This window comes from Tenrec ecaudatus, chromosome 10, assembly GCF_050624435.1.
Source record: "Tenrec ecaudatus isolate mTenEca1 chromosome 10, mTenEca1.hap1, whole genome shotgun sequence".
NCBI classification, from domain to species: domain Eukaryota; kingdom Metazoa; phylum Chordata; class Mammalia; order Afrosoricida; family Tenrecidae; genus Tenrec; species Tenrec ecaudatus.
Genome location: NC_134539.1, coordinates 39,953,749 through 39,969,784, shown reverse-complemented (window position 1 = coordinate 39,969,784; position 16,036 = coordinate 39,953,749).

Sequence of the window (16,036 nt, the reverse complement as noted above, 5' to 3'; positions counted from 1 at the left end):
TAAGTCCTATATTAGCCCATATATCTAATACCAATCTAGTAAGTCCTCTTAACAGACTCATACAACACATGCAATGATGCCAAATGCAGGAAGATCATAGGCCACTGGGTAGAAAGTCTTGTGAATCCGGTGCAAGCATCTCAGAGCTGGTAGGGGTCTCCATGTGGCTTCTTCACCTCCAGGGCTCTTGTGTGTCTTCTCAAGAGGAATGTCTCTCAGGGAGTGTGCATGTGTGTCCCGCATGTGTGTCCCGCCTCCCATAAACTGTTTATCTCCTTAGCACCTCCAAGTGAGGTCATCAAGCTGTGACCATACTGACAGGCTAAACCTCTCTCCCTTTCAATCAAGTCTCAACTTGACCACAGATTATGTAACTACCATACTGTATTTAATAAAAGAAAAATAATTGAACATAGTGTAAGGGAAATCCTAACAGGGAATTTGAACCTTTGGAAAAGAAATTCAATGCACTGCCTCACCCCATGTACTTCCTCATTCCCAGAATGCACCCATCCCTCAACCCCCTTCCTTTTTACGAATGATCTTGTCTACACTAGAAATCCCTGCCTATTCTGGTTCTATGACATTACTTATACAGATAAATATAAAAGCTATGCCCACCTGACATGCAGGGCCCATATCTTCTGAAACGCTAGTTCCTCTGGATCACCAGTTAATAAATGTTTCCTCTTTCACATTCTCCTACACTACCGCCTGGTCATTCCCAAGTCACAGTTTTGCTGTTACAATAGAGAGATTAATGTTTTCAAATATGACTACTACAGAGTTTTGTAATTGCCTCACAGGAAAAACTAAATCTTTTACTCATCACATAAAGCAAAACTCTTAATTATTGAGAAAGAGAGAGACAGGGTATTTAGATCTGACTCACAGACCAAAAAACGGTCAGCAAAAAGACAAGTCTATTTGGAAAGGGAAGAAAAGCACTTGAGGCAGTAGGGGTGGGTGGAGCGGGGATGTGTGAGTTGCCCCTGAATGACCTGTGTCTGGGGCTTTTAGCAGGTGCGGAGTACGTGGTGTGTCTGCCTCTCCGGGCGATCCTAGGACTTCCATCTCGCGCACCCATTCATAAACCCCAACATGCCCTCTTCTTAGCTGGATCTTGCCTGGATTTGGACATAGGCCTTCAAAGAGAGCAAAAATAGTTTGATGACCTTGAAGTTTAGAATCAGCCTAAGGGTCTGTGCTGGCAGGTTTAAGATTAGATTGGCCTAAACTGTTAGAATCACCCGTTCATATATTCTGTCTCTCGCAATGCTTCCCTCCACCAAATCTCTTTACTTCTCTCGGCCTGCAGGCTCTCTATCTCCTGTCTCTCGATGCTATCTGGTAATGGTAAGAACCACACTGGAAATAAGAAAACATGCTGTGAAACCTAGAAATGGGATCTTTATGCCAAAGATGATGCCAGTGCTGAAGGTGGCTCCCAGACATGTCCCTGAGTCATCGAGTACGCTTTAGCCGGGCTTTGGTGCAAGTGTGAGATTCCACAAGGAGATAATTATAGAAAACAAACTTAGGCACAAAAGTTGAAGCTCTAGTAGCCTTGAAAGTTTGAGATGAGTGGGTATATTTTTGTATCTGAGAAGTGGATTTCAAGAGTGTTATTTGATGGGAATTTCAAATGAAATATTTTAAATTTAGACTTTTGATGTTATAATGACTTGATGAAAGTATAAAATTGCCTTTTATGCATTACAAACAGTACCTTTTTAATGTAAGTCTAATATGAATGATATTTAGAAAATATTTAAGACATTTATATCTATCCACGAGAAATGATCCTTGAGAGAGGTGGTCCAGGACATCTTCCCAGGAGTTCAGATATGATCGATTCCTGTGGAATCCCTTTAGGAATTTTTAGTTAAATCCGAATAGGTGCACACTGTTCTTGTCTAGCCTTGTGTTACTGAAAGAAAAAGGCTTGAAGCTTTTTCAATGATTTAAAAGCTGCCCATTTAGCATGGGAAAGTGATTGTGATGGAGCATTTTGTTCTGAGCAGTGGTTGGTTCAAATATCTAAAGCAGCACTGGGAAACTTGTGGGGGCCAAGGGCCATTTGGACATACATAACATCATTTGTGGGCCATACAAAATAACCAACTTAAAAATTAGCTTGCTATATTTGGTCAAACGTTTAATTAGCTCACTCCAAATGTGCTGTTGGCACAGTAGTTATGCTTGGAACCACTAACTGTAAGGTCAGCCGTTCAAAACCATTAGCCTCTCTGTAGCAGAAAGATGAGGCTTTCTATTTCCCAAAGGGGTTACCATCTCAGAAACTCACAGGGGCTGTTCTATCCTGCTCAGTAAGGGTTGCAATGCATTGGCATTGACTAGAAGGCAGTGAGTTTGTTTTTGTTAGTGTGTTTGGAATGAGATGCTGGAACTTCTTCTCTTGAAGTGAGTAACATCAGCTGGTAACGATGATTTTATGGCCCTTAAACAGCCTTCAGACAAAACATTCCCCTCCTTGATTTAAAGTGAGGGCAAAGTAACATAGCATTGAAAGGCAAATCAGAGTTGTCCATAAATCAGATATGTTGCATAAATTGTGTGTGTTTGTTTTTGAGGATGGTCCTCACCCTTTCTTTGAGGTGGTGCCCTGAGTCCTGTGGATGCAGGTCCTATGGGCAGGGCTGGAGTGCTCGGTCCATTGGGGTCTCAGAGGCAGCAATCGTTGGTTCTGCCTCGGTGGACCTGGAGAGACAACACAGAGGTGCAAAAGGTAGCATGATTTGATGCTCACCAGTCTGAAGCCCTGGTGTTTAAGAACTGCTGCTTCACAGGTTTCCATTTTTTACTAATCAATAGTACTCTGGAGCTTATTACTTTGTTGTTAGGTGCTGAGAGACTTAAAATAACCCTATGTGCAGCAAAACAAACAAGAATACCCGAAGTGTCCCGCACCATCCTCACAATTGTGGCTATATGTGAACCCATCGTTGGCAGCCACTGTGTTAAGTATTCACCATCTTATTAGAAGTAGCCTTCTTTTCCTGCTGACCAAGCATGATGCCCTTCTTTAAGGACTGCTACCTCCAAGTAAAATGCCCAAATATTATGACCTGATGTCTTGCTATCCTCACTTCTAGGATGACTCTAGGCAATGAAGCCAAATGCAGGATGATCACAAGCCAGTGGGTAGAAAATCTTTGGGTCCAGTGGCACTGGCAGGGGTTTCTCTGTGGCTTCCAGGTGCAAGGGTAGTTCCATGTGTCTTGTCAGCCGCAATGTCTCCCAGGGAGTGGAAGAGAGAGAAGTGTCTCCCACATCCAAGGAGGAAGTACCAGGTTTCCCAGAATTCTCAGGAGAAGGCCATGCCCACACTGAGGCCTCATTGGCTATGATCTGATAGACAAGCTAGACTCCACCCCTACACTCTTAATCCTCCAATTGACAAGTGATTATGTATCTAGCACAGATGTGGTTGAGAAACCGGGATAGATACCGCATATGCCGGCATCCTGTATAAGGCTAAGGCCTGGGACGTGTGTACTATAGAACAAAGGTTCAGATAGTACACACCTCTGGCGTTCATATTACTATTGTTCAATAAATATATCAGGGAGAGTAAAGGAAACAACAAACTCACTGACATCAAGTCAATTCTGACTCTTATCCATTTACTTTTTTTTAGTCAAACATCTGTATTGCATAACTCACCATTAGGCATAGGTCAAAGTGTGTTAGGCACGGTTCTCCAGAGAAACAAAACCAGGACACTTATGATTAGATAGATAGGTTTGCATAGTAAGAAGGAATATATAGTGGCTAATTAGTCCACACAGCAGTACAGAGGGCTCCGTTCAACTCACTGTTGTGAAACATTTAACACATTGAAGGTTCTTCACCTCCTGAGGACTAGGGCTCCAAAGTCAAGGAAGCAGACAGCTGAGTCTGCTCTCAGGCAAGACAGGCAGAGTTGGCCTCCAGGCAGCAGGGTGGGGCAGCAATAGCCAGTAGCTGGGGAACATTGAAGCAGACCCCTATAGGGTTCCAAACTCTAGGGACGTGTTCATGGCAACATGATCCACCAGCAATGAAGCAAAGCGGGTCTCCAGGAGCCTCAAGCTCTAGCGGGGCATGGTGGCAAAGTGACCCGACCCCTGGATTGGCTCAGCCCACAAGTAGAGCAGTGCATGGTTGAGGCAAAGGACTAGCTCAATCAGCAGCATGCTGGTCAGATCACCATGGAGAAAGAGAGAGAGGTTGCCTGCGGCCTCCGAGAGCATTTATCTCCGTCACCCTCCAATCAAGCTGTGACTTGGTTAAATTACGCCTACATGTTCCTATGGAGGTCTAGTTGGTACAACAAGCCTAACTATCACAAAAGGAGACAATAACTTACAATCAAAGCTATAAAGTAAGTATTTTTATACTTAGAAAATAATATTATAAAATATGTTAACATAAGATTATAAGAATTCTGTGCTACAAAGACAAGGACTGTATTCCAGTTTTTCATCACTATATTCCCAATATCTTATACAAAATAACACAATAGTGAGAAAAATCATAATGCAGATATATTTGGAGTGAACCAAGTATGGTAATATTTTCTCAGCCCCTCAATGAGCATAGAGATTATAATTGACAAGGAAATACATCTGATTTAGAAGATAATAGAAAAGTTTAAAGACGTTTTTATTTCAGAGTCAAATGTCTTACTATTTAATATCAAAATGCAGAGATAGAAAGCTTTAGAAATGTCTCTGGAAATTAAAGAAAATATTATGACTCCTAATGGAAGTTTTAAATAATCTATATCCAGCAGTAAAAATTTGAAAACTTATTTTAGTGTATAGAATTGTATGCAAATAACACATACATTAAATATTTCTGATAACTGTACCCTCCCTGAAAAGTATTTAGTATACTATGCAATTTTTAAGACAATGTGTAAAAGAAACCAAAAAAAAGTTAACATAGCTTGCTTATAAAAATACCTTGGGAAAGAGCATGGTTGGCAAAAATTCATAATGTAATAGTACTTGCTTAAAAATATGATAGTCAATTGTATGAGCCCCAATAAATTGTTAAAAAAAAGACAAAATAAATAAATAAAATAAAAATATGATAGTCACTAATGAAAGTGTGAAGCTTTCATTTCAGTTTAATCCAAAAACAGTTCTTCAGAATAAATGCCAAGAAGAAAACAAATAAGGAAGTGACTCTGTGTAACGTCTCTTCCGAAAATCAAGGAAATGATGGAGGTGAAACTCCTAAGAAAATAAGTATGTGCACACTTTATAAAGTAGTTAAATATATTAAATACTAATGGTAGGAATACCCTCTTAACCTAAAACTTATATCAAGCTTCAAAACAGAAAAGAAAATGTCTTTAACACAATGGCTTTAGGAAATAAACTGAACCTGACAAATATTTGTGTCTTCCAGGTGATATTAGTCATGAGTAAATGAGTCAGAGAAGACGTGAGGAAAATAAGTTGTTCAGTGCACCAAATTTCTCTTACTTTCCCCTTGTACCATTTTCAAACACTTCCTGGTTGTATTTCTTCGCTAACTACTACCCTCGGCCTACCTGATCCATTCATAACCTTTCTGAAGTTCCCAAATCAAGCTTGTAGGATTAGATGCACTCTTCTAAGTGTGGCTTCCGCCCTGTTCTAAATGTGAATTTATGTCTTTTGTTTACATCTTCTTTCTTTTCATGGAGTTTATACCAATTCACTTTGGAAAGCAGAGACTAATGACAACAAACAAATATAGTTACCAGGGAATAGTGCAGAATTCTTAAAGTTAAGAAGTTTGTGAAGACAACGTATACATTTCAGACTCCTATACTTTATCAAATGCCTCAGAACCTATTTGTGTGTGCTATTTGTTTTCTTTCTAAATTTCATATATTTTGCTTTTGAGAATATACACAGCAAAGCACCACAAGTCAACAATTCCTACGTGTAAAATGTAGTAAAATTTATTACATTCAAGATGTGCAATCATTCTCACTCTTCCCCTCTATGAACATACAATCAGAGATTTCTATGGCTTCCATCTAGCCTCTCAAGTTGCTTTGGTTAATTTGATTTTATATACACATGCAGATTTTTTTCAGTAGTTAAATTAAGCCATTATTCAGTTTTTTAGATTATTTCAGGAGATATTTTAAGCTTAAGGTGTAAAGTACATCTTAGACCAAAGTTACGGAGTTTTAAGTACCCTCCATGATTCCAGAATGTCTTGAGTTCATAAAATTGAAATTCAGTTCCCTCTTTTCTCCAATTGGTCAGGATTGAGTTCCTTCTTCACATAGATCATCCTCAATCTGACCAGTGAAGTACACCCTTTTAGGAGAATACATAATTTTGACATTCTTCAAGATATTTGAGTTTCAAATCTAATTTTGTATGTGTGTGTTTGTTTGTATAATGCTGTGAGTGAGCAACTTAAAAAACAAGAGATATTTCTTTTCTTCTTTTTAATCATTTTATTAGGGGCTCATATAACTCTTACCACAATCCATACAAGCATCAATTGTGTAAAGCACATTTGTACATTCATTGCCCTTATAATTCTCAAAACATTTTCTCTCCACTTAACACCGTGGCATAAGCTCCTCATTTTCCCCCTCCTTCCCTGCTCCTTCCTCCCTCATGAACCCTGTATAATTTTAAAATTATTATTTTGTCATATCTTTCCCTGTCCGACGTCTCGTTTCAATCACTTTACTTTTGTCTGTCCCCAGGGAGGAGGTCACATGTAGATCTTTGTAATCGGTTACCCCTTTCCAACCTATCCTCCTTCCACCCTCCTAGCATCACCACTCACACCACTGGTCCTGAGGGGATCATCCTCCCTAGATTCCCTGTGTTTCCAGTTGCTATCTGTACCAGTGTACATCCTCTGGTCTAGCTAGACTTGCAAGGTAGAATTGGGACTATGATACTGGGGGGAGTCGGGGAAGAACATTTAGGAACTAGAGGAAAGTTGTATTTTTCATCATTGCTATATCACACCCTGACTGGCTCAACTCCTCCCTGAGACCCTTCTATAAGGGGTGTTCAGTGGCCTACAAATGGGCTTTGGGTCTCCACTCTGCACAACCCCTTTCATTCACTATGGTAAGATTTTTTGTTCTGATAATCTGATACCTGATCCCTTCCACACCTCGAGATCACACCAGCTGATGTGCTTCTTCCATGTGGGCTTTGTTGATTCTGAGCTAGATGGGCGCTTGTTTACCTTCAAGCTTTTAAGACCCCAGATGCTATACCTTTTGATTGCCGGGCACCATCAGCTTTCTTCACCACATTTGCTTATGCACCCATTTGCCTTCAGCAATCGTATCGTGCAGGTGAGTATACAATGATATGATTTTTTGTTCTTTTATGCCTGATAACTGTTTTGACAACTCATGATTGCACCGTCTGATGTGTTTCTCCCATGTAGGCTTTGCTGCTTCTGAGCTAGATGGCGGCTTGTTTATCTTCAAGTCTTTCAGACCCCACAAGCTATATCTTTTGATAGCTGGGTACCATCAGCTTTCTTCACCACATGTGCTTATTCACCCACTTTGTCGTCAGCAGTTGTGTCAGGAAGGTGAGAATCATAGAATGCCAATTTAATAGAAGAAAATATTTTTGCATTGAGAGAGGACTTGAGTGGAGACCCAATGTCCTTCTGCTACGTTAATACTAAACCTATAAATGTATGCAAATAGATCTATTTCCCTATCCTAATATATAAATATATTAACATATAACATGACTTTCTCTAGACTCTATAAATACCCTTCACCTCCCAGATCTTTCCTCTATTTCCTTTGACTTTCCTCCTGTTCCACTAAAATGCTCAGTCCCCACCAGGGTTTCAGCTTTTCTTCTTGGTTACATTACCCTTGATCATGCCCTAGCAGGCCTCCCACACTCTCTTCACGGCTGATTTGGGTCACTGTTGTTCCCTTGTCCCTGGGTTGGTTAACAGCAGTACCCTTTCCCCCACCTCCCTCTCTCCCATGTCCCCCCAGGCCTGTCAATCCCATTGTTTTCTCCTCCAGATTGTTTATCCAGTCTATCTTATTTAGACAGACCTGCGGAGATAATAACATGCACAAAAACAAGACAGGGCAAAACCAAGAAACAATATACAACAAAACAACAACAAACCAATGAACAAAAAAAAAACCAAGAAAGAAAAGCTTGTAGCTATTTCAAGGATTATTTGTTGGCCTTTATGTGTATTTTACAGTCCAGTCTGTTGGGGCACCACGCCTTGGCCCCAAAGTCCACCTTCAGCATTCACTGGGGACCTCGCTGCTCCATTTCCTTGTTGCTCTCTTGCAAACCCTTAGTGTTTTACCTCGGTGAGGCGGGATTTGCACCCCAATCTGGGTGCAATTCCTACACTGTGCCTCTGGTGTTGTCCCCTGTAGGGCTATGGGTCAGTGAGGGGCATCATGTCTTATAGTGGGGTGGCCATGTGGTCCTCTCTGTAGACTGGATGCTCTAATTGGGAATATCATCCTCATGGCCTGGTGAGCCAGGATGTGCTCCACTCTCTCCTCCTCCCCCTTCATCTGCTCCCATGCACTCTTGTCAGATATGTCCCTCTTCCTGAGCTGCAGATTCAATGCTGTCCTTTCAAATAAGTTATTCTGGGGGGAGGGGCAGGTGTCCACTTAGTAGTTGGGATTGGGGCCAGCCCCCAGACCTTTCCACTGGTTCCCTACTCCACGCCAGTATGTTGCATTCACATCTTGGAGCACTGAGTTGAAGTCTGGTCCCTCTTTCCCTGTGGAGATATAAACAATACCCTCCCCTTTGGGGGAGGGGTAGTGCCTTGTGCCCCCACTACACATTTCCTTTTTATTATTATTTCTTTTCCTTTCCACACCTCCTTTTTAGTTGTCTACCATGTGTATCCCTGTATTTGTTCTGGTCCCTGCCATATTACCTGGTCATCACCCAGGAGGTTTGTATACAGTAGCTTTTTCCCTATGCCCCTTTTGCATTTTTTTTTAAAGCTTACCTCAGCGGACTCATGTTTTACTTGTCCTTTTGTGCTTGCCTTGCATAGCTTAGCATGATTTCCTCTAGTTCTTCCTGTGCAGCAATGTGCTTGATACTGTTCATCACTGGTTTTTAGCGATGTGTAGTGCTCCATTGTGTGTGTGTGTGTGTGTGTGTGTGTATACCACAGCTTTTTAATCCAATCGTGAGTTGATGGAAAATTGGGTTGTTTCCAACTCTTTGCAATTTTGAACTGTGTCACAATGAACACTGGAGCACAGATATCTGGCCTTGGTTTGTTTCTTGCCTCTTCTGGGTATATGTCCAGTAGATCGTATGGTAACTTAATTTCCATCTGTTTTAGATAACACCATATCAATTTACATAGTGACTGCACATACTTACAGGCCCACCAGCATGGATGAGAGTTCCTGTATCCCCACAGCCCCACCAACACTTGTTGTGTTCTGGTTTTTTGAATTGGACTACCTTTGAGGGTGTTAGGTGGTACCTCATTGTTGTTTTAATATGCATTTCTCTATGGCTAAAGATTGGGAACATTTCCTCATATGTTTGTTGGCCATTCGGATTTCTGACCCTGTGAAACTTCTGTTCAGGGCCTTTGCCGACCTCCTCAGTGGGCAATTAGTTCCTTTTCTTTCTGGAAGCTAGCAGAATATTGCAGATTTTATTAATAAGGCCTTTGCCTGATGTGTCTTTGATAAAGATGTTTTCCCAGTCCTTGGACTCTCTTATTACTCTATTGGTGAATTATTTTGATTTACACAGGTGTTTTATCTTCAATATATCCCATATGTCAATTTGTGAGGCCTCTCTGTTTGTGTCCTTCCCTCTTTCTGATAGCCTATGTATTCCTTGTGCTTTCAAGTTGGTCCCAATTCCCTCATTCATGGCCCTAATAGTTTGGGGTTTTACTTCAAGGTCTGAGCCACCTTTAGTTTATTCTTGTGCGTGGAGTGAAATACGGGTCTTACTTCATTTTTTCTGCAGGTAAATATCCATTTTTTCAACACCACTTGTTAAAAAGGGGATCTGCTTCCCATTTGATTTTTAGGGGGCTCTTATCAAAGATCAGTTGTCTGTATACTGATAATTTAATTTCTGGGTTTTCCGTTCTTTCCCATTGGTCTTAGTATGTGCCATTGTACCAATACCATGCGGTTTTGACAACTGTGACTGTATAGTATGTGCTAAAGTCAGGTAAAGCAAGCCCTCCCTCTTTGTCCTTCTTGTTGAGGAATTCTCTGCTAATTCTGGGCTTCTTCCCTCTCCATATGAAGTTGGTAATCAGTTTTTCCATTTCCTTGAAGAAAAATGAGGATAATTGTATCAGGGTTGCTTTAAATTTATATAGTGCTTTTGGCAGAACTAACATCTTGACTATATTTTGTCTTCTGTAGGAGGTCATAGACTGGTCCAGGTGTTTCTTGGTGTGTGACTAATTAGTCCCCTGTACCTCTGTTTACTTTACAGTTAAAAGCAGTGTGAGATAACTCAGTTCTTTAAGACCTCTTTAAGATTCTTTTGAACCTTGCATGTCCTTGTGCTTATCTTAGAATATGGTGCTATTATTCAAGTGTTTAGAAAGTGTGCCTAGTTAAGTAACATCTGCATAGATAAGAGGTTCAGTATGTTTTTAAAGCAAGTTCTTTGATGTTTTTTTTGAACCATTCCCTTGTAAGAAGAGTATAAAAACCAAGCTTTGAATATACTCCATACTTCAGTCCATCAGACTGTTGTCCTCCCAATCCCATGCTTTGCATATGTCTCTTTCTTTTCCTTTCATCCACATGCCTCAGTTCAGATGCAGCTTGATGTGAGATAGCTGGTCTATCACCCGCAGTCTTCCAAATTAATATCATGGGATATTCTCCCATTTGCTGAGGTCGCTTTTGGTTTCTTGTAATAGTATTCTGTACTTTTCCGCATATAGATCTTTTGTTCTTTTAGTCAGGTGTATCCCTACATATTTCAATTTGTGCTTGGATATTGTGAAGGGTACCACCTTTTTGATCTCCTCTTCTGTGGTCTTATCCGATGTAGTACTGTGTCATTAGCCTTTTGATTTCATTAGGGTCTGTTTTAATGTCCCCTCTTATATCCCTTATTCTTGCTTCTATTGAAATTTGTTCCCTCCTTTCGATTCTGTTTATCCTTTCAATGAACCGACTTTTAGCAGCATTAATTCTTCCATAGTTTTCTTATTTCCCCTCTCCTGAATCTCAGCCCTGATTTTCATAATTTCTTTTCTTTTGCTATTAGTAGGATTGTCCTGCTGACTCTGCTCTAGTTGTTGTAAATTTTGTGCCAGCATATAAATCATGAATCCCTCTTCCTTTCTCAGGTATGCATGTATTGCTATGAAACTTCTTCTGATAACTGCCTTTGTTGTGTCCCATAGGTTTTGGTATGTGGTATGTGCTCATTCTCATTGGTTTCTAGAAATTCCCTAATTATATCTCTGTTGTGTGTCAGTACGCACTCCTTTTGCAGTAGAGAGTTATTGATCCTCCAGTTTTTGCTATTGGTTTCTTCGCCTTCCTATGGTTGATTTCCAGCCTTATGGCACACTGGTCAGAGAGAGAGATCTGTATGATACCAATGTGCTTAAATTTATGTAGATTTGCCTTATGCACCAACGTGATCTATCTTTGAAAATGTGTCATGTGGGCTTGAGAAGAATTTGAATTTCTTGTATTTGGATGAAAAGCTCTGTAAATATCTATTAGGTCAAAAAATTTTAATTGTAGTGTTTAGATCTCTAACCTACTGCTGAGTTTCTTTCCCTGTGATCTATCTTTCTCAGAGAGCGGTGTACTGCAGTCACCCACTATATTGTTAAGGCTGTGATTTCTTTTTTTCATCTTTTGGAGTGTTTGGTTGATGTATTCAGCAGGTCTTTCATTCAGGGAATATATGTTTACAATGTTTAGTGGTTCTTTGTCTAACATTCCCTTGAGCATTATGTAGTGTCCCTCCTTATCAATTTTTATGGATTGTACTTTGAGGTCAATTTTATCCGAGATTTGGATAGCAAACCCTGCTTTTTTTGAATTGTTGTTTGCTTGATATGCCTTTCTCTAGCCTTTGATTCACAGCCGATTTTTGTCTGTAGCTTTGAGATGTGTCTCCTGTAGGCAGCAAATTGATGGATTGTGCTTTCTTACCCAGTCTGCTAGTCTCAGTCTTTTAATGCATGAGTTCAGGCCATTGATATTCAGGGTTGTTATCTCCATCTGCGGACTATCTGATGTCATCTTATACCATTTGTGTTGGATGTTTTCCTACATTTCTTTCTCATTAGTGTGTTGTGTATGTGTGTGTGCCTGTATCATTCTTGACTTCTCTCCATCCTTAAGCCAATGCTATCTTACGGTCTGTTTTCTGTTTGTTGCCCTCTGGGTGAGCTTTTTCTATGTGGCAGTCTCTTACTTATGCTTGGTGAGTGATGTTCTTCTGCCCACACTGGGTCGGCAAGGATCTTTTACAGGCCTGGGTTTCTTCTAACTTATACTTTGAACTTTTCCTTGTCTGGGAAGAATCTTATTTCTCCACCTATCTTGATCGATAAATTAACTGGGTAGAGTATATTTGGGTTTGCATTGTTTTCCTTCAATTTCTGGAATATGTTACTGTACTCTCTCCTCTTCGTCATAGTTTCTGCTGAAGGGTCTGAGCGTATTCTTATTTGGGAGCATTTATATGTGTTTGCTTTTTTCCCCCTAGCTGATCTCATAATTTTCTCCTTTTCCTTAAAGTTGGATAGTTTAACTATTATGTGCTGTGGTGACTTCTTATTGGGATCCAGTCTAGCTGGTGTTCTTTCAGTGTCCTGAGCGGTTGCCTGGTTTTCATTCATTAAGCTGGGGAATTTTTCTTCCACGAATTCTCCCACTATTGTTGCAGATGATTTCTTGATTGTGTCTTCCTCCAGTAAGCCAATAATTCTAATGTTGCTCCGCTTCATAGCATCAGACATACTTCTTAAATTTTCTTCAGCTTCTCTGATGATCTTATTAGATTTTTGTTTGCATTTGTTAAAATCTGGCTGTCCTCCAAGTCACTGATGTGGTTCTCTGCTTCTTCCAGTTGATTCTCGAGGTCTGTGTTTCTGCTACTGGTTTTTGTTATCTCCTCCCTAAGCTCCTGTATTTCCCTTTGGTGTATGGCCTTTATCTCCTCTGTCATTTCATCCCTTTTCTGAATTGTTTCCCTCATATCCTGTATGACTCCAAGCAGCATTCTGGAAATTTCTTTCTGTGGCAGCTCAATGTCTGCTTCTTCTATGCATATCGTTATTTTTCAGGACATCTTCTGACATTGCCTTTGGTTTCTTCTGTTTTTTCGTTGACGTCGTTGGGGTTGATGGCTGTTTGCATTGCGTTGCTTTAGAGGAGCCAGGTGCCATTTTCCATGGAGCCGAAGAGCTCTGGCTCTCTCTGGGAGACTCATAGTAATGCTTCTTCAAACTGCCTACCGCTAATTTCACTTTGGAATTAACCTAAAACTTTATTCTCCTGTTACTTTACTCTCAGGAGAGTCCCCAGAAGGCTGGGTGGTTGCCTGTTTTGGTGTTACATAGGTTGGGCAGAGGCTCCTGCAGCAGCTTGGAATATTGACAAGTGTTGGCAGAGCTGCCTTAAGTCCCCAGGCACACAGGGTGAATTCCCTGGTAAGAAGTAGGGCAGAGTATCCCCTGGTGTAGGTCAGCATGGCTTTCCCTAAGTGTCAGGCTATCTTCACAGGGTGGAGCTCACCTAGCTGGGTGTGGTGCAGACATAAATGCCCTAGGCTAAAGGGAGTGGTCTGCAGGTCAGTGGAGTGTGAGAGAACAGGAGAGACAAAGAGGAGAACATAAAATTTAAAAGTAAGCCCTCTTAGCCTGTGCAGGGATGTAGTGAAAAGAGGAAAACAAAAGCAACAATGTATTTGATTACTGATCACAGCATGTGCAGCTGCAAAGGTTTAGTCCTTGCCCTAGGAGGAGGCCACAGCAAGCTGTGGCTGTGTTAAGACCAGGTCCCCCTACAGTCTCCAAATGGTCCTTGCTCTGGCAGAGACAGTGGTGGGGCCAAGGTCAAGCCCAAGTCAGTCTCCACTGAGGTAAACCAAAAGCCCCCAGCCCCTCAAAACCCTGTCTGTGCCTACTTATCTTTATGTTGCTCCTCCTGTGTTCCAGGAGTGTTAAATTTCCCTTCAAGCAACTCTCATGGGCTGGATTCTGCAGAGTCCCTCTGGTATGTGTCATTCCATCGCCATCTTCCCACAAGTCCCTCCAATAATTGTTTTCCTATGTTGTGTTTTCTTTCCTACTTTGCGCTATCTATAGTGTCTGGTCCCTACCCTCAAGTTTATAGGAGCCATGGAGGTGCAATGGATGAAGCGTTGGGCTGAAAATCACAAGGTCAGCAGTTCCAAGCTACAAGCTGATCCATCGGGGAGATGGGGGCTTCCATTCCGGAAAGAATTACAATCTTGAACACTCAGAGGTGTAGTTCTACCCTGTACTCCAGGGTGTGATGAGTCATAATTGTCTCAAAGGCAGTGAATGAGTACGATGCTCCAACTGCTGAGTTTAATGTGTACTATGGATTTAATCTTACTCACTTTTACACTGGTGTTATCGATTGAATTGTGCCACCTACTTTACAAATACTATGTGTCACTTTGGGTAGGCCAAGATGCTCAGTATTATTTAATTAATCTTTTATGTATTATGCCATGTGTCTTAAATGTTAATCTCTATGATGTTAACAGGATTGGATTAGCAGCAATCTTATGTAATCACATTAGACTGTAAAGGGCTTAGAGTGGGATGTATCTTCCACCTTAATCAGGTTATAGCCCTGATCATACCTAAGTGGAATTTGCTTGGATTGTGACCTGTATCACCATTTTCTTTTTCTTTTTTTTTTAACAAGAGTTAAAAGAACTAAGACATGAGCAGAGAGAAAAATATATATTATGACCAAGAAAAAAGAGCCAAGAGTGGAACACATGATTTGTGCACAGATCCCTTTGCTGAAAACCTTCTAGAATCAGGAAATACAGCAAAAGAAAGCCTTCTTCTAGAGGCAGCTTTCAGAAAATGAACTTACTATCCTAAGAAAGGATAAAGTTCTTTTTTTTTTTTAGTCATCTACTTGTGGTATTTACATTATAGCAGTGTTAAATAAATAAGACAATATTTTTCTTGAATTCATCCCAAAGATCTCTACATGGGTGACAACCACTGCTCATTGCTTCCAAACACATGTGTACCTTTCACTTTCTCTATTCCCCGTTCATTTTGGAATATCTCCTACAGAATTGTATATCCTCTTATTCCATTATGGTGGTTACTCTTCGGATCTCTTTAGTCTATCCATGTTCAACTTAATGATAAAGTACTATTTGCATTAATGGGTTATGTGCTACATTGCTAACTACAAGGTTACCAACTCAAAACCACCAATCATTTCATGGGAGAAAAATGAGGCTTTCTACTCCTGTAAAGAGATACAGTCTCAGGGATGCATAGGAGCAGTTCTATCCTGTTTTACATAGTGCTTATCATTCAGATTTGACTCAGTCATAGTGAGTGAGTTAGTAACCCAATTTTTACTTTGTTGGTATGATTGTTTCATATTTATATTTTTTTTTCTCTAACATCACTCATATTCACTGCATACTCTTGTATCTTTTAGCTGTGTTTCAGAAGAGTTCCCTTTTGCCAATTCGGAGCACATGCGTTGTTCATTCTGATCTGTATCCTGGAAAAAGACTGTGTAATCTGGGTTCTGGTTTTCTGGCTTCCAGTTTAATTCAGGAAATGGAAAACTCCAGCAGAAGATTGTTAGCAGAAGTGAGTTCTCTCCCTTCATGTCCAGTCTCTATAATTGGCTTCATATTTGCACAGTAAAAAGTCTTGGTTTTGCCCCATTCCTAGTTCATGTACTCCAGTTCCAGTCATTAATTCCTTCCTTTTCCTATTCAACCTGGAAATGACAATGATGCTACAATGTTTGATAGTCTGAGGATAG